The sequence below is a fragment of the Diorhabda carinulata genome, chromosome 7 (genome assembly GCF_026250575.1).
Source record: "Diorhabda carinulata isolate Delta chromosome 7, icDioCari1.1, whole genome shotgun sequence".
Taxonomy (NCBI): Eukaryota; Metazoa; Arthropoda; class Insecta; order Coleoptera; family Chrysomelidae; genus Diorhabda; species Diorhabda carinulata.
Genome location: NC_079466.1, coordinates 15,918,342 through 15,937,074, shown reverse-complemented (window position 1 = coordinate 15,937,074; position 18,733 = coordinate 15,918,342). Strand labels below are relative to the sequence as shown.

The 18,733-nt window shown below is 32.0% G+C and overlaps 2 protein-coding genes across 3 annotated transcripts in view; one reads left to right on the top strand and one right to left on the bottom strand.

Annotated features, from left to right (window-relative positions):
- LOC130896714 (protein javelin) overlaps positions 1 to 4,889 on the bottom strand; it is a 42,497-nt gene extending 37,608 nt beyond the window's left edge. Inside the window, exon 1 of the mRNA XM_057804986.1 lies at positions 4,561 to 4,889. The gene's annotated coding sequence lies outside the window, so the exon portion shown is untranslated. The remainder of the gene's footprint in view (positions 1 to 4,560) is intronic.
- The window catches only part of LOC130896715 (calcium uniporter protein, mitochondrial), a 183,023-nt gene that overhangs the window by 93,662 nt on the left and 70,628 nt on the right, over positions 1 to 18,733 (top strand). The gene's annotated exons all lie outside the window — the stretch shown is intronic.

Sequence of the window (18,733 nt, the reverse complement as noted above, 5' to 3'; positions counted from 1 at the left end):
AAATACGAATAAGACAGTAATCGCGATGTTTTTTTTATGGTTAAACATAGTATTCTAGAATCATAGTCCCCTTGAATTTTGAACATAACAATAACAACAAGGCAACCAAACATATTTGTTTAGTCTAGCAAAATAACATGTTAAATACGATGTACAGACATGCACATCAATCTCACTGTGATCCCCGCTTCACTCATCTTCGAGTATTGCCTCTTCAACTAATAATTATGTTCATGATCATCTAATTATTCTAATTCAATAAAATGTTAGTACATCCACATGGTTTACTTTGGATCAGTCTTCTTACTCTGTCAATTATGCTTCCAAGTATTTGAGACCACTGATATTTTATGGTGCTTTGCAATAATTTAAACCCTTTAATGCCCAAAACTTTTTTCAAAATTGTTTTTTTAATCATTTTGTTTCAAAATGGTCGTAAATAAATGAATAACAAATAATCATCAATGGAGTTACGCTTAAGTTGCTTCTGATCATTTGAGGAGTAATTTCAATCAAGGAATTCGGTATTTAAGGACATCAAATAGTTTTTTATCAATTAAAAAATGTATTACAAAATTATTAATCTACTCAAAAAACAATCCGGATGGACTTTCTTACAAAAGCGAACTGTTAGGTTTTTACATGATACACATACTTTATAGACCAGGGTCGATAATTTTTGAAACAAAAAAAAAATAACAGTAGGATGAAACCCATTGGGAAAGGAGAGGAATATGATGAAAATAAGAGGAAAAATAAATTATGAGGGACCCGAGTTAGAGAAGTGGGAGGGGGTGAGTTAAATGGTGAAGTTGTAGGTAATGAAAAGATCGACAACTTTGGTATTTAATTATTTTTCACATAATCTCAAAATTTATGTGACACTTTTAAATAACCAAGTTTTTGCTATTTTATTTTTTTTACTTTTTCTCTTTATTTTGACTTAAACCAAAAAAGCACCCTAATTTACAATTGAAACTTCTCGCGTCAAAATATCACCTTTTTTCAAAAAGTCGGTGTGGTTTTTGTTCGTTGAAATCTCTAATTTATGATGGTTTAAAAAAATATATACATTATTATTGTAAATGTTCTTAGTAAAAGCGAAAATCGAAAAAAAACGAATTCGAAAATAACGATTATGTACAATATCATCAAAAAAATTTGATTGTTGCAATTTTCAACAGTTAAAAACTCCATTTATTTAATTCTAATTACATTCTTATCATAGAAAATCTCATAAAATATAAATATACAGATACCTCATTCTGATTACATTATTCATTATAGTATTTTTAAAAACGTTAATCTTGTTATCAACAAATACTTTATCTTGAATACTAATCAGTTATCCATTAGTTTTTGTCTCTCCTTGGCATTCCTTCATCGTTAGATTGGACAATCCTTTGTAATTATTCTAGTTGATCTTTGAAATCTTCCATCACCTTCTTAGTTTCCAATATTATTTCCATTCTGCATTGGTTTTTCATCCACTATTGCAACTGAACCATTAACCTCCTCGTAGGTTTTTTCTTCCATATTGGAGCAATTTTCAAAAGAATGACAGTTTGAACTTAAATTTGCGCATTTTACACCACGTTTTTGGCAGCCACGTTTTAACTGTTACATCCAGTTTCACAGCTGCAGCAAATAGTTTTAAGCAATACTTTTGAAATTAATTCCTATTCTGTAAATTTGAGCCTAAGGCCACGTTGATGTTGTTTTCAGCCCCAATCTGTTGCTGACAGTTCGTTACCCAACCAAGTTTGAAGCTGATAATATGCCCTGTGGGTGGGAGGTTTGCCAAAATGAAAGATATTTTTGAAATCTCAATTGATTGAATGTTATTTTTCCATTTTTACATTTATAAATAGATTTGATGAACTTGTAATCCATTTTTATATCTTCTTTACTTGCATCATTCTTATAAAAAATATTAGCTAAATTTGACAAATTTTTAGCGTCTAATAATGAATTTACGACATTTTTCTCTCCTTTTCAGACAAATCCAGATTTTGTATCGCAACCGGAAAAACAATGCAGAAATGCAACAATATTTTTGAAGGATTCATGTTTGAAACTATTAGACGTGAAAAGTAAATCCTTCACATTTCCAGAACCTGTTTTAAGAAAATAAAAGTTATGATTTTTTGAATTTAATCGATTTAAAAGGGCCAGAAGATCAAGTTCTTGACCCACAACAATGATATTTTTATTAGTATCTCAGGCAATTTCTATCGAGGATTTAATTATGTCAGCATCGACATCTTCTTCTACTTGTTTACAGGAAAATCTTTGTAACTAATATTTTCATTAAAATTTTTATCATTTTATCTTGTTTTTTTCTTGTTAGATAAAAATTTTTCTTGCAAAAATGGTTTAGTGTCTGAGGTTTTTCTACGAGTACATTCCCTTCTTTCGGTTGAAGTAGCTGCTGGTACTGTTGTGACAGTAACTGATTTTTTTATTTCGGTGTAGTGTATTTCTCGTTTATCAATGTAACATGTAATCTCACCTTTTTTGAGTAATAAAGTATAAATTTTGATAAATAGCTCAAAATTGTACAAAATGATTGAAAAAAAATCGAATTCGAGTCTTTTACGATTTTTTGCATTTCTAGAGAACATTTACTATGGTAATGTATATATATTTTTGAACCACCAGAAATTAGAGATTTCTATGAAAAAAAAGCACATCGAATTTTTGAAAAAAGGTGATATTTTGATGCGAGAATTTTAAATTGAAAATTAGGGCGCCTTTTCGACATTAAGTCAAAATAAAGAAAAAAAGTAAATACTTTAAATCTAATAAATTACAGTGTGATTCAGCTTTTTTCCATAGGATTTGTAGTTTTGCAGGAAATCGGAATAAATCATTTTTCACCCTTAAAAAAATTCATCTCCTCCCACTTCCCGAACTCAGATCGCTCCTAATTTATTTTACCTTCCATTTAAAAATATTCCCCTCCTTTTCCAATGAGTTTCATTCTATTATTTTCTTTCACTATTTACCATTTTTGAAGGCTTCGACACTAGTCTTTTATATTTGAATTCCCTTTTTATAATTAAATGACCTAACCGCACCAAACCAAGCTCATTTCTTCCTGTATAAGCTAAATTTGGTTCATAACCATAAACCTGAAGAATGTACAGAACAGATTCCCTCTGGAATTACAAAAGGTGTATGTTAGTACCTAACCGTCTATGCAATACCCATCCTTGGACCATACAAACATCTATTACCTAGAACTCGTTTTTTTGGACCTTACTCCAATCTTATATTTGATATGCGAGTATGTATTGGTGGATAGAATCGATTTCTCGTATATGAACTAGAGTCATTTGAATCGAGATTCTTTTTAGAATACCTATTTGCGGATTTTAGGGTCCTAGAACACAATTTATCAAAACTGTAACGACAGTCATTTCATCAGATCATATTCAATTTCCCATTGGAAACGAATAAGAAAATAATAGCTCTGTTAGGAAGAAAATAATCCTTCTTTTTCCACAATGAAGTTAAGCAGTCAAGGCAGAAAAAAGAGTTACCCAAAACAACTCCCTTCCACTATAAGTCACATTATATTGTCAACTAAACCAACTGTTCTTTTTTTGCATTCACCTTTGTTCCTTTCGATAGCTCAGTTTGGATTATATCACCAACTACTACGAAATGACTACAATGGAATATTTTTAATTTCGTTTTAATTAATAAAAATACTACAAACAGACGTATGTTAATCACGAGAATTTTTACTAACAATTCAACTATAAAAACTAAAACATTATTATTTGGATCAGCATTCTATACCCGGACCCATTGTTTTTATCTTACTTCGTCTCATATTTTTTTTTGTTAAGGGTCTCATACAAAACACCGCTGCCGCTGTGACACATAACTATCTTAGAATAGGGTTGTCAACCATCCCGTTTTCCCAGGACATGTCCTAGTTTTGTACCGTCCTGGGACGTACTGAATAGTTTTTAAGCAGCATCCTGGGTTAAAATTCCCTCAACAATTCAAGATGTGAGAAATGAAATAAAAAACATGAGATCCACTTATAATCAGGAGTTAATAAAAGTTAAGGATTGAATGGGGCGGACGACGTTTATAAAATGAATATCAAATGGAATGACAGATTACATGCAGTTATGCACATGGTGGTGCCAACCAGGAAAAATTTACTACATACAAAGAACCTGAGTATCCTCAACTGAAATCGCGAAAAAGCATGCCAGTAAACTAGCATGTATGAATACTAAATCATTTTCTAGTGATGCGCGCTCGACCAACTACGCTGAAGCTCAGCATGTCTGAATGAGCCTTACTTTTTTACCTGATGTCCCGGGTTGGATCGAGCAAACACAGGTCTCCCACCTTTTATTTGAAACATATTAAAATTGGAAAACACTTCATACTACACCTTGACCTAACCTAGAACACGAGCTACTAGCTCTTGGACTATAATTGCTCTAGCAAAAACTAGCTCTAGTTTTCTCTCATAATTTGCGGATCAATACGGGAGAATGTAAATAATTAAATTTTTATTTCGAAAAAACATACCTAAATCTTTTCCATTCTAATAATTCTCTGTTGGAGCTGCAGATCTCACCGTTATTACAAAAGAATAAATCACCACGTTATCGTATCTCATTAATCAAATCGTAACACTTTTTTCACAATATTTTCACAACATTTTTTTTTTCAAATTCCAGCGACTTCCCTTCTACTCATCTATAGAAATCCGCTCGTGGTGTTTTGTTTATGGTTTACCGTGGTCTACTGAATGTTTTTAAAAGTTATACAGAGAATGAAAATGTATGTGCGTCCTTGAGTAGCGTAATGCCAGTCATCAAGGTTCAGTAATTTAAGTCATTTTTTACAGTGTGAGTGATAGAAGTTCGGTTAAGGGTGATGCACACGCGACCTTACCTTGCGCAAAACTCGGTTGAGTTCGAGATTGTCTAAAAAAAAGTGAAAGGTTTTTCTTATTTGCAGTATAATAAATATTTATGCAATTGTATTGGATGTCATTATTGCATTTTTTTTTATTTCAATTACACCGCTCTACAATAAAAACAAATTATTTGCGCGTAGGATTGAATTATACGTGCGACAATTTTCAAATACAAAGAAGTATCATATATAGAGTCATTGAAAATATTTTTTTCTTCCATTTATCAGTCATTAAATCTGGTTCTCAAATGCGAATTCTGGGTAAGCTCTTGAAGTTACTTTGATGTGTCCAAAATAGATCTATCAAGAACGGTTTTAAGATATAGCAACAGTGATGTGAATATGTCAACTATGACATTGCCATTGACATTGTGAACATACTCAGAACGTGTTGTCATACGAGTGCTATTTGAGTTGTTTACAGATTCTTGAAACATTTACCTTGGTTAAAAAATGGTATCAAATCGCAGATTAAACTAACATCAATGTGCCGATCAACTCGCTTCGATTTTTGGTGATGGTGTTTTGCTAATTTTCCGAATTCATTCGGGGTCGAACTTCGCTACAGAATAAACTTCGTGAGAGTCATCGAAAAACCGCTGTTGTGACAAAAAGAATGAGATTGAGGTATACATGGGCATTAGTTCCACTCGCATATATTTAATTTTGACAGGTGAAAACACTTCGAAGCAAATGGTCGTCTGTTCTTTCGTAGAAACTGAACATGTCGCCACCGTTCCATTAGAGCAAAGTGGAACTATCAAATCCGAGTGATACACCAGCATGTGCTTGCCAGAAGGATTCGAAAAAATCAGGGAAATCAATCGCAGCACACGACAATGCGAGCTCCCACACATCAGTTCAAACAAAAAAGGTTTTGTAAAGTCAAAACATCGAATTGTTTGGTGACTTGCTGTATATTCCTTGTTTACCTCAATTTGAATGGGGAAAAAAGACTTCTAAAATTGATTCGAACGCTTGGAAAAGTTTATTGATTTAAATGGAGAATATTTTGAAAAACAATAAAGCTGTATGTTTAATTTATTTCAAAACTTGAGTAGCAATGCTTGAAATTTTACCAAAATTAGTACTTTGAAGTTTTTCGCTATTACTAATATTTACAAAGTAAGGGTATTTAGACCTAAAGTTCCAAAAAAAGCAGAACTCGTTGGAAAATTGCGCTTTTTCTACAAAACAAATCGAAATTGGAGAAATATTAGATGAATTATATATGGACCTCAAAGTAAACTACGTTGGAAAATAATTGTTTTCCAACCAAAAACTTGTGTTTCATTAAAAAATTTACGGTATTATTCAACCGTCCCTTTGTAACTCATATACTCCGTGTATGTATAGAGATGAAAAAAAACTACTGACCTGATTTATTTGAATTTCGTTTCAAATCGTAATCATCAGTATTGAAATGGATTACATCGTGCATTGTTCACTGAGCAATAATTATATAGTTATGTAGAAAAGTTTGCAACATCTACAATCAATGATGTAAACGTAAAAAATGAAAAATTCCAATAATAAAATTATAGTTTTATTTAGTAAGAAATATTACACGTAAAATATTCTGATTTTATTATTCTATTGAGAGCAACTGCTTCTTGGTTTTCTACATGGTGAGCAATAATTATTAGGAATCAATAGAACGGCGTCGAGTAATAGGATATTTTATACTACAGGGACTATTTTTTCACAGAAACACCACTGTTTTGTTTTTGCGGACGACTTAGTAACATAGTTAACTAAATCAAAAATAGAAATGAAAAAGGTCCCAGCTCGGTTAGAAGTAAGAGCAAGATAATTATATGGTAATTATATGAAACTCGCAAAAATTAACAAGCGACTTATTAATAAAAGTGGACAGAATGTTTTGAAGAGGTAACCGATTTGAATATTCGGGGGAACAATTGCAAACAAAAAACCAAAGTTAAATTCCAAATTGTTGTCAATCGAAAATTTTACCTGAATAGTTTACGTACAGTCTTTGAGAACGATAACTTGCTTATCGAAACAGTGTATTCAATCGAAAAACCCAGATATTGAGAACACAAAGAGCTAGATGGCCGAGGCACGGGGCAGTAGAAAATGGGAAAGAGAGAAAAAGGAAGACCTCGGAAGAACTAGAAGAGGCGAAGATAGATACAAGAAGGTTTGGTATAGAAAAATGGAAAGAGAAGGCACATGATAGGATCAAATGGAGAAATTTAGTAGAGAAAACTCAGTTAATAATATGAATGAAACTCTTAAGGCCTATTTGCGCTGTTTCATATGTACAATATATTATAAAAAATTCGAAATTTCACGAAATTGCATGATTAAGAACGGTGATCTACCCCTGAAACCCAAATTACCCTGGTTTATCTTAAAAAAGTGAATAATTTTTAATATCGCAAATTAACATTCTTTTTCTTATTTACGAGATTACTTCAAATATAAACCGGAATTTTCAAATAAGCGCCCGAAAAATTTAGTATCGTGAAAGTGGCTACACTGGATGTCTATTATGAAGCGTAGGGAGCAGCCGGGACCACATAACCTCACTTTTTAGTGTACTTATAGGAAAGATGTACCAATATCTGGTGCGCAACAATAATTTTTCGTTTTTTGGTACATAATGTAAAATCTGTAAAAATTTATCGAAGATTACATGGGCAATTTGCGGATGTGTGCCTCTCCAAGACTCAAGTGTATGAATGGTATTCCTCTTTCCGAAAAGGCTGAGAAGTTGTGGCAAACTTGCATATGATAACTAATCATAGACATTCTTATAAGGATTTTTCATAATTTTTTAAAGATCAAAAAACAATAACAAACGAAACCACCCGCCAGCTGATTGCATTGGTCTCCCAGGATAAAAAGGATCCTATCATATGATTACGACCCGATTAAATCGATCAGTTTCCAAACAACAGAGAACCAGATCCGGGTTAGTTTCCGATCATCTAGATCATGATCGAGTTAAGTTAATCATTGTCATTGTGTGATATGGATAACAGATATTATTAAAGTTTGTCTATCAATATTTTTTTCGATAAAATCAATGCATATTTATAAATTAGAATAATATGCGTTGTAAAAAATAAAGTAATATCAATAAACCATGAATATTATTTCATACAGCATTGTTATAGGTTAAAAATATGATTAGGAGAGCAAAATATGATTATAGACTATGCTAAACTTCAGCAAAAGAGAAATTACACTCGGGAAATTAACTTATTTCTTACTTGCCCCGAGATAATTGAGAAATTCTAAAAACAAAACGATTATTATCGTTTTTAAAACCGTAACCCTTCGGGCAAACGTCCCTTTGTCTGTAGAAACTCACAATTTGCTTTTCTAACAACCAACTATTATTTCATCTACAACCACATTCTCCATAACAAAGAACGATTCTTAGTATAATACTGTACACATTTCAAAATCCTTTTATGGTAGAATAAAGCATTTCAAATTTCCACTCGTTTTTACTAGAAAACCTAACAAAGTAGCAGTTAAGCTTCTCTTTTACATTATGCTTCAAATGAGGGACACTATTGTGCATTAAGAATAAAAAGGTATTGTGGTATTTCATTGCGAATTTGAAATGACAAAATTTGGGCTCGTGTGTAGAACGATGAGTCAGTGAGATAATTCATTTCACGTTAACTATAAAAATTTAATTTGAAAAACAAAATTTTATACTTAATTCTTAATCTATACAATTGAAGTATCTGTAAGTATTTTCAATTTAACAACTTAATTACATCACAAAAACAATTTTTTAATTTTGTACTGTCAGTTTGCTCCTTTTAATATTAAATCTCTCTCTTCACAAATAGCTAATGTCTTAAGAAGTAACTCACAATAGAAACGGCGGAGGTTTGAATTTGGTTTCTCATAGTAAATGCAACTAGGATGGTCTATGAGGGGTTCATGCTCGGACCTTCATTGACCACACCATCTCTGAGCGAAAATACTTACCACTCAGACCTTATACTCTGCATGTATAGCTTTGTAAGTAATTGGTGGATTACTAATAATGATCATAGTAGTGGATATCCGTCTCCCGGATTTGTAGTTATTGCTCTTTTGCCACCAGGGTTACCATGATCCTCGATGCTTAATTCGTCTTACCAATTCTAAATGAATAAAACGTCTGGGCCTGTTGGAGAAGGCATCTTCAATATTTTAAAAAGGCACTTAGTGCTATGTCTTTATTATCTATAGTTTTTTCCAGTTTTTTGGTTAAACTATGTAGGACAAAGACAGTCCACTCCAATATGCATATCAATTTCTTGGTAAGCAGTTCCGTTTCAATGTAGGGATAAATTTTTCCATCGTTTTCACAACGAAGGACGATATACTGATGGGACGATAGGATTTAGCTTCTGAGGTGGGTCGTCCCCCTGCTTTGAGGAATTAAATTAACTCTAACATCTCTCAAAGATGTGACTTCATGTGAAGCTAGCACGAGAAAGCACTATATGAAAATGTTTTTCTGCATGATGAGCACTACGAATGTTGACAGATGCACACAAAAAAACTCAAAAAGACATTCGTTTCTCCACACAGTAAAGTCTAGATAAAGAACATTTTCTGGGAAGATTGGTAACAATTGATGAGTCATATATCTATAATTATGATGTAAGGACCAAAATAAATGCAAAATATAGAGTGGAAACATCTAGGTGCATCACCCTCGTAAGGAGATAGAGACAAAAGTGAGACAGTGCAGAATTGGCAGCGTCTAGTGTGATTAGATGTGGTTTAACGAATTTTTTCAGTTGGTAATATACTCTGTTAATACAAATATATTTTTTTGTGTATTTATTCTTTTATAGTTTATTTACAAATTAAAATTTGATTTATATCTATGCCGATCTTTAAATATTCTGCGATGTTTTTCAACCAGTTTCTGATAGGCTTATAAAATTAAATATGGAAAAATCATACTGTGTAGGAGTATAAAGCAACAAAAGTTTTGGAAGTAGTGAACCTCCACTTGAAAGATATATCTTCGTGAACGAAACCAACACTTTGGAAGAAACTATCAGTTCAAATTCTATTAGCTCATTATCTCCAACAAGCTCCGCTATTATATCAGGAAATGCTTCCAAATCAAGTACAAACCAAGATAACTATTTACCTGATGCCACAGGTGATGCATTAGAGCATATTGCAGGATATTTAGCTTATTTACAGACTAAATTTTGAGTTATATCTATGCTGATCTTCAAATATTCTGCGACGTATTCAGTTTCAAAAGTTTCTGGTAGGCTTGCAAAATTAAATATGGAAAAATTATTCTGTGTAGGAAGAATCTTAGAAAAGTGAACCACCAGTTAAAAGATATATCTGCTTGCCAGAAACCAACACTTTGGAAGAAACTATCAGTTCAAATTCTAGTAGCTCATTCTCTTCAACAAGCTCCGCTATTATATCTATGGAAGCTCCCAATTCAAGTACAAACTAATATAACAGCTTACCTGATGCCGCAAAAAGTTAACCTGAATTCACATATGAAGTTAAAAGTGATGATTCTTACAAAATTCAGTTTTGGGTACTGCAGTTTTCCTTTGTTGGACAGTTGGTAAAAAAACGGGATTTCTATTTTGAAAAATATGCAAACAATATCCTAAATCTTGGACCTGGAGTTGTGAAAAGGTTAGCGAATAATATAAAAAAAGAAGGAAGATATACCTTGCAGAATTATTTAAGAGTTTTGTAGATTAATAATTATAATTCTAAACAATTATAATAATTGCCAGGCTCAATTTAAAAAAAAATCAAAGAGAAAACTCGTGACAGACAATGTACAGAGAAGCAAAATTTGTAAGCTAAAAAACTAATAAAGGATTCATTTGTATAAGAAAATAAAGAATTGAGAAGGATGAATGCTCGATTCCTACCATAAATTCCAAATGGATGAGTTATCCTCTTATGTATAGTCATTGCATTGCAACAGCTGCAATAGTTCAGCATCATCCATATCCTGCAGATTTGGTCCCCAACAACAACCAATTATGTCCAGAACGATTAGTATACGATTGTTTTTTGGAATAATGATTCGTTTCCAAAAGTTGAAACAAACCATCCATTGAGACGTTTTCAATAAATACAGAACAAAACGCAAATAAAAACTTTTCTGTATGATTAAACAATTGTTTTATTTTTTGAAATAATTGAGGACATAACAAATTGTCAATTTCAGTACATTTTATGGAATTTGCTCAAAGCTGTCGGCCAATTCAATCAAGAAAGAAAATACAAAACAAGAAGGAAACAATAATAAAGTATAAAAGGAATCTAGTTCAACAGCTAAACTCATTACACGTTTCGTCCTACCCTATTTATTTTCAGTAATAGGTGAATCAAAAACTACGAATATTCCAAGGAATTCAAATACAATACTATAGTAGTTGATAATTGAGTTGTTAGGAGTTTATTTAAAATATTCTGGATTTTATAGTAATAACAACTGAATGAGACTATAACAAGATGGTGCGGAGTAACTGGATTAGTCTTATTAGGGTCATAGAGCGACGGTTGTTCGGAGAAGAATAGAGATAAGAGATAAGCCCAAAGAGCGGGTTCATATAGGCGAGTAGTTTACTTCAGTAAAAAACTTCAGTAAAACATGCAAATGATATGAAATCTGCACTACCACGAACAGTGAGAACTGAAAAAGTCTTTTAGCTATCCCCTAGATGATATAATTTACATAATTTAGTTACATTAAAACTATATGTGACTACAATACTAGAATAGCATATATTTATGAATTTGCGAAGTAGATATACCTTCAATAATTCCAAAATTGATAAAATTTATTTGTATTATCGAGCCATCATCAAGTACCTGTATTTTAAAGGGTTAAGAGGTAAGCAGATTTACGAAGATATGCTTAATATACTTGGTGATCAATGTCCTTCGTATGCGACCGTGAAAAATTGGATTTCAAGCTTCAAAAGAGGTAAATTTTCCATTGAAGATGATGACCGATCGGGAAGGCCAGTTGATGTGTCAGTCCTCGAAAATATCGAAGCAGTTCAAGACATGATTTTATCAAACCGTCGAATTGGGCTAAAACGGATATCTGAAGCACTGAATTTTACATACGAACGCGTTCATCATATAGTTCACGTCAATTTGGTCATGAGAAAAATTGCTGCAAAATGGATCGCCAAATGTTTGAATGTTGACCAAAAGCGTGCTGTACTCGATTTGAAAATGATATAGACTTCTTCAACCGAATTGTTACCATGGATGAGACTTAGGTACATTTCTACGATCCAGAAATAAAGCAACAATCGATGGAATAACGTAACTCTGGTTCTCCAAGACCTAAGAAGTTTCGTGTCCAAAAATCCACTGGAAAAGTTCTTGCTTCAGTTTTTTGGAATTGCCATGAAGTAATCACGATTGATTTTTTGGATAAGGGTAGAACAATAACTGGAGTTTACTATTCGACATTACTGACTACTCTACGTGGAAAAATTAAAGAGAAAAGACGCGGAAGGCTATCCAAAGGAGTTTTTGCAGGACAACGCCCCTTCGCACAAATCTCATGTTGCCATACAAAAAACAATCATCTCTTTCCCCAACTGAAAAAAGCTTCAAAGGTCGTAAATTTTCTTCCAACGAGTAGATAATAAAAACTGTGGAAGTCTGGTTTGCAGAGCAAGAAGAAACAATTTTTTAAAGGTCTAAAGACGTTGCAGGTTCGTTGTAATAAATGTATCCAATTAAGAGCAGGATATGTTGAGTAATAAAATATATTGACAATGAAATTTTGTTTAGTTCTATAGTAGGCTAAGAATATATCCTCGTATATTCCTGACTTATTTTTTGGTTGATTTTAGGTTAAATTGTTAACTTGTTTTCATAGGAATGTCTTTTTGACGTCTCGGTCCAAATATTATTTAGCATTGACTATTTCCTTCGAAAAATTTAAGCCAACCAAAAAGCTGTAATATTTTATGTTTACCTAGCAACGATCAAATTTCAGCGATAATACTGCACTAGTGCAAATTATCGATAATTTGCACTAGTGCCAAATTTTCGTCTAGGATTAATAAACATCATTTGGTTTTAATTTTATATTTTAAGAAAAGGAACAATTATTGAAAATGCAATTAGAATATACAACTTTACTGGAGGCCGACGATGGTGTTTCTATGCTGCTTCCCCCACTTCTTATTATAATTTAAAGAATAACAAATTTTAAACACAGAATTAAGTTTATTTTAAATTAAATTTTTCTCAGGAAATAGTCTGCCAAAATGCCCTCTCGTGCATGTCAAATTGTCTCATAATTTCCTCTCGTGCGCATTCGCGCACTCGAGAAAATTAAATTATCGACAATTTGACATGCACTCGGGACATTAATATTGAATATTTCATATTTATATAAGCAATGCTATATTTACTATGTCCATACGATAAGCCGTAGGATAATCCCAGTAAATCATATCAGTCCAAAAGCTAGTTGAAAATTTGATTATTCTCGAACGATAATTGGCGAGATGTATTAGGAAATAGTATCATTTTCTGTTAGCCGAAAATTTCTCACATTGTATTTAAAATCTCGAAGAAAGACAACAAACAGACGACCATAACATAGTGCAGAAGTTCCCAAACTAATTTTTTTTAGATACTAGAAAATATTGTCCAAGATGGCGAAAAAACAATTCTGGTAAAGTTTGAGCTCTTAAAATCAATATTTCTTTAATTTCTTTTTTCTTAAATCTATTAATATATTAATGTATCTAAATGTTTTAGATCTCTTCTGTTTTAACATTGGTTTTTTTTTAAAATTTTGAAAGATTGATAAATATTTTAATAGATTTTAATAATTTTAAAGATTGAAGTTAAGTCGAATCGTCAATTTTTTATTAATCTTTCAAAAATTATTGAGAAAAAACTAATTTTAAAACAGAAGAGCCTAAATTTTCAAGAACATTTAGAAGTATTAATATCAATATTTAGAGGTTCCGCTTCGTGATTTTTGATTTCCCATTTAAATTATACTGGAATTTTTGTTTTGGAATCTTCGATGTATTTCAACGAATTATTGTGTAATATAAAAGATATTTTTGTGCAAAATCAACGGCCTACAAAAAAGGTCTGAAATAATTTTTCGCTAAGTCAACTCGAGTAAGTGATTTGCAGTTAAAGTTCAACCTAATAGTCCAGGAGCCGGTTCCACTGAAAGTCCCGTCATAGCGAAATCAAAAAATTAAATGAGTAGAATATAAGTATAGGAATAAATTAAGCTCGGTATGCGTGGATTCCTATTGCCGAAACAATGTAAAAAAAATTATTAAAAAAATCTTTTTTTCTAATTTTCGGTAATACTTACTTGCAGCAACAAACAATAGCAACATTGATTTAAATTTATTAAACATAAAAATATTTCCAGAAATCAGGGTGGTGCGTTATTTTTTACCACGAGTGTATCTCTCTCTCGTACTGGTACTAACATATTGCTTCTTGTGTAATTATTCCTTTTGTGGCTTCTCCTCCTATTTCTTATATCACTAATCATTTAGTATTCTATTCTTCCTATTTTGGTTTTCTTACCCTCTAATTACTTTTCAAACGTATTATTTTTTCTTTCAAAACTCTTTGATATGCTTCAGAGGTCCATAAAATTTATTCGTAAATTTCAGAATACTAATAAACCGAAATAATTTGTTCACAAATGGATGGAATACAGAAAATTGAACTTTGTTTAATAGTCTGTTTCGTGTAAAAACTATTAAAACCAAATATACGTGTAGATACAATACTTTTTTCATATGCTTCAAGGTTGTTGTAAATACATTTTCCTTGAAATTTTTTTTGTCATGCTCAGTTAACCTACATGTCCATCTTGTTTATTAACGTTTTCTTATACATAAATATATGAAAAATATCTACTTGTACATACTTTGGTTTCACGATTCATTGTTCTTCATTGTTGCATAACAAATGTTTTATACAAGTTTCTTTGTAGATAAATTTACCGTAAATTTTTATATACAGGGTGTCCCACGACTAGTTAAAAATAACTGTATATGGCGAAATACTTATTGTAAAATCATGAAAAATTTCTTCGTTTGGGTTTTCGGATACGATCTTTTTAACTAAAATATTTTCAAAGATGGCCTGTAACTTTGTTATTTTAAACGGAACACCCTGTATATTAATACATTTTTGAAATCTACGTGAAATTTTAGTATACTTTTGTATAAAACCTTTTTTCAAAGAATGCATTCTTTATGAGTTATTCATTTTTTTTGGAAAAAAATTTCACCGCTGCAGACCCTTATAAACTATTTTTTTATTTGATCTTGACCCGTTAATAAAAGCACTAAGAAATGAAAAAGATTATGTAAATTTGCTTTTAATCCATGGTAAATATGGCAAAGTTGTGTATTTTAATTGCAGTAAGATATCCAAATTAACCTCGATCGAAATAGCACATTTTAAGCAAAAGTTAATCGAATTAAACCATTTATCACAATAATAATAATAATTTTATGGAAAATTAAGAGCCAAAGGAAAATAGTCTGATGATAGATTCAAATACGTATGACCTTTCCAAAAGCAACCGAACAACGGCTATTTTCATATCATTAAGGGTATTCTCGTAAAAAAATAATTTATAAGGGACTGCAACGGTCAAATTTTTTACAAAAAATCAATAACTTAAACAGTATGATTTTTTCGAAAAAAGTTCTTGGACAAAAGTATACTAAAATTTCAGGTAGATTTCAAAAATGTATTAATATACAGGGTTTTCTATTTAAAATAACAAAGTCGACTTCCGGTAGAACTGGAAGTGGGCCATCTTTTAAAATATTTGAGTGTCGTGAGATAGTTTTAACTCGTCGTGAGACACTCTGTATAGTGCAGGTTTACACGACAACGAGAGTTGTATCATAAAGCTTGTCAGCTGACGAATGCCTATTAATACTTATCAGTTGACTAGGTTTCTCTCGACTTACTGCTAGCTGATTCTTATAATTATCACAACAGCATATCGTGTTACAAATTTTCATCTTTAATTATTCTCTTCTTCCTTTTTCTCTTTTCTTGATACTTTGTCTTGTTTTTTCTACTATTAAGTCTCTTAAGAAGAAGTAGATGTCCAGCTTTCGTGCCATCTCTTGGCAGGTCGGTTGGAAGGTTTCCTTGAAGTTGGTTTTTCATTCTTTGCCCATTTAGACTACCGTCATTCTTTCGCCGTGATCTCTCCAATATCGTCATCTGGATCTCGTAAATCATACTATATCCTGAATTTTCAGATTTTTTCTTATAGCCTCACTCCTTCAATAGTTCTCAATGTTTTCATCTGTGCTGTTCTTTCTCACGTTTTTGTTGTGTCCACTCGAGTTTCCTCTTCATATGCAAGTAAAAATCTAACGATTGTTTTGTACTTAACTGTCGGTAGGTAGACACATATTTGATTTTCCTTATGAGGTTCCGTAGTTAGCCAGAGATTCCTGAGATTCCAATAAAATGCCGGTGAGCAACCGTCCGATGCCACTCTATCGAGAAATAGTGGCGTACCTGTGTAAATAAACGGTTGTGCACTTGAAATAAATTATTTTTGGTAGCGCGTGCGTCAAGTTCTCAGGGAGCTCTTTAAAGGATGCAATAGACTTTCTGAAGAAGTTTAAAAACTTACTACCATCACGCTTTAGTTCTTCAAAGTATAGAACGCTCCCTTGTGTTCTCTGCTTTGATTGGTAGGATAAATCCAGCACTTGGGCTTAATATGGCGATACAATAACCACATAGTAACGACTAGCTATTATCCCATCACCTGGTGTCGCGACAACAAAACGACTGATTGCTTGACCGGTAAAAATCCGGTGTGTGTGCAAGTAGCCTTAGACTACTACGTTTTGACTTCCTAATTAATTTTCTTTATTATATCATTTTTATAACCGAGAATTCTATAAATATATAAAAAGTTCTTACATACGATCAAGGTCATTAATCAATAGCAATGATATGATGAGTCAACAAAATAATTATACAATTTTGATTTCCTTCTCCTTACAAACCCCAATTAACCTATTGTTGTTTTTTTTCAGGTGAGTCTCGAGTTAAATATATACCATACATGGAGGTTTGCGTGAGTAAATACCTACATAGGAACTAATCAACTGATTGTATAATGTCCTTCAGGTAGCAAGAAATTTACGCATTTATTCATAATTTTGTTATCAATATATTACTCGTACTGTAGTAGTAAAAAACTTTGAATATATTTGGTGTACTGCCCTAATCGCAATAATTTAGTAAAATAATGCTTTGTCCATTGACCAAGAGGACGTAAGTTCAAATCCTGTTCGTAAATCGAAAACTAAAGGTTATTGCATCTATGCTGGCTTTCCTAAAACGACTTTTTCTTTGGTATAGTATAGACTTGTATAAGTCGCTACCCAGGATAGTTCATTTTCTCAGATAAAAAGATAGTGAGTGGTTGTCAGTTCCCAAAGTGCAGTTGAAGTGAAAAGATAAAATCTTACTTTTTTCACTATACAAATATCAAGTTTTATTCCAATATTTTAATAGAAAAAGAAAAATTTCCTTCAAAAAGAATGTTGATTATGAAATATAATAATAAAAGAATTATCAGAGATTGCATCTACTCTTCTTATTAAAACAAATCCTGAGGAATACATTTCATGCCTCAGATTGACACCCAATAAATATATAAATTTGCTGACCATGGTTTTGCTCAAAATTCAAAGATATGACACACTTCGAAGTGGTGCTTTTCCGGCACGAATTTGGAAATTACTTTAAATTTTAAATTTAAATCTTTTTCTGTCAGGACGTTCGCCGTTTTAATTCATAGCTTCAACAGACTCAAATCTTCATTAGAACACATTTTATTGCCTTTACTAATAAGTTTGAGTCAATTACAATCGCATTAAAAGTGTCAATACAAATATTTTTGCAAGAAAAAAATTGATTTTATATTGTGTAACTTGTTTAGTTTTATTATATTTGAAGAACATAATCTAGATATTTTCTTTTGTGATAACAAAACGTTTACTAAAGCAAACATAAAAAATTCATCACGTCTGTCGAAATACCTCGTAAAAATGTCATTTTACGACTGTTTATACTGTATATTGCGCTAATGTAAAATGGTTTCAGTATGGCAATAAAATATCTTATATCTAACGGAGTTTTTCATCGTTATTTTTCATATATGCCATTGGAACTCCAAAATGCATACAGTTTGTGATACCCATGGTAATAGCCACGAAAGTTATAGCTCTAATTTACGAAATTGTTTTTTTTTATAAATGTAGATCAATTACAGAAATACACTGTGACACAAAATAATGAAAACCAATATTCAAAATTGAAATGAAAATAAATTGTTCTATACCATTATTTCGCAAGATGATAGTGGCTGCATGTCTCTTTGTAGGAATATAGAGATGTAAACAGCTCAACAAGCCTTATAGGCACAAGGCTTGGAGTCGCTCTTCTGCTTTCCTCCATCCATCTTTGTTCATGAGTGCTTCTCGCCAGTTCTCTATTCCTATTCTCTCTAAATCTTCTCTACATGCTTCAATCCATTTTTTCCGTGGACGCCCTCTTTTCCTTTTCGCTTCTTCTCCCCTTAACAATGATCTTTTCACCCAACTGTCTTCGTCCATTATGGCTATATGCCCCATTCAACAGAGTCTCCAACACTGACGATCTAATAGAATAGACTCTACCATTAGTTAGATAGTTGAAGTATTTACTTAAAGATAGTAGGTCAGACTAC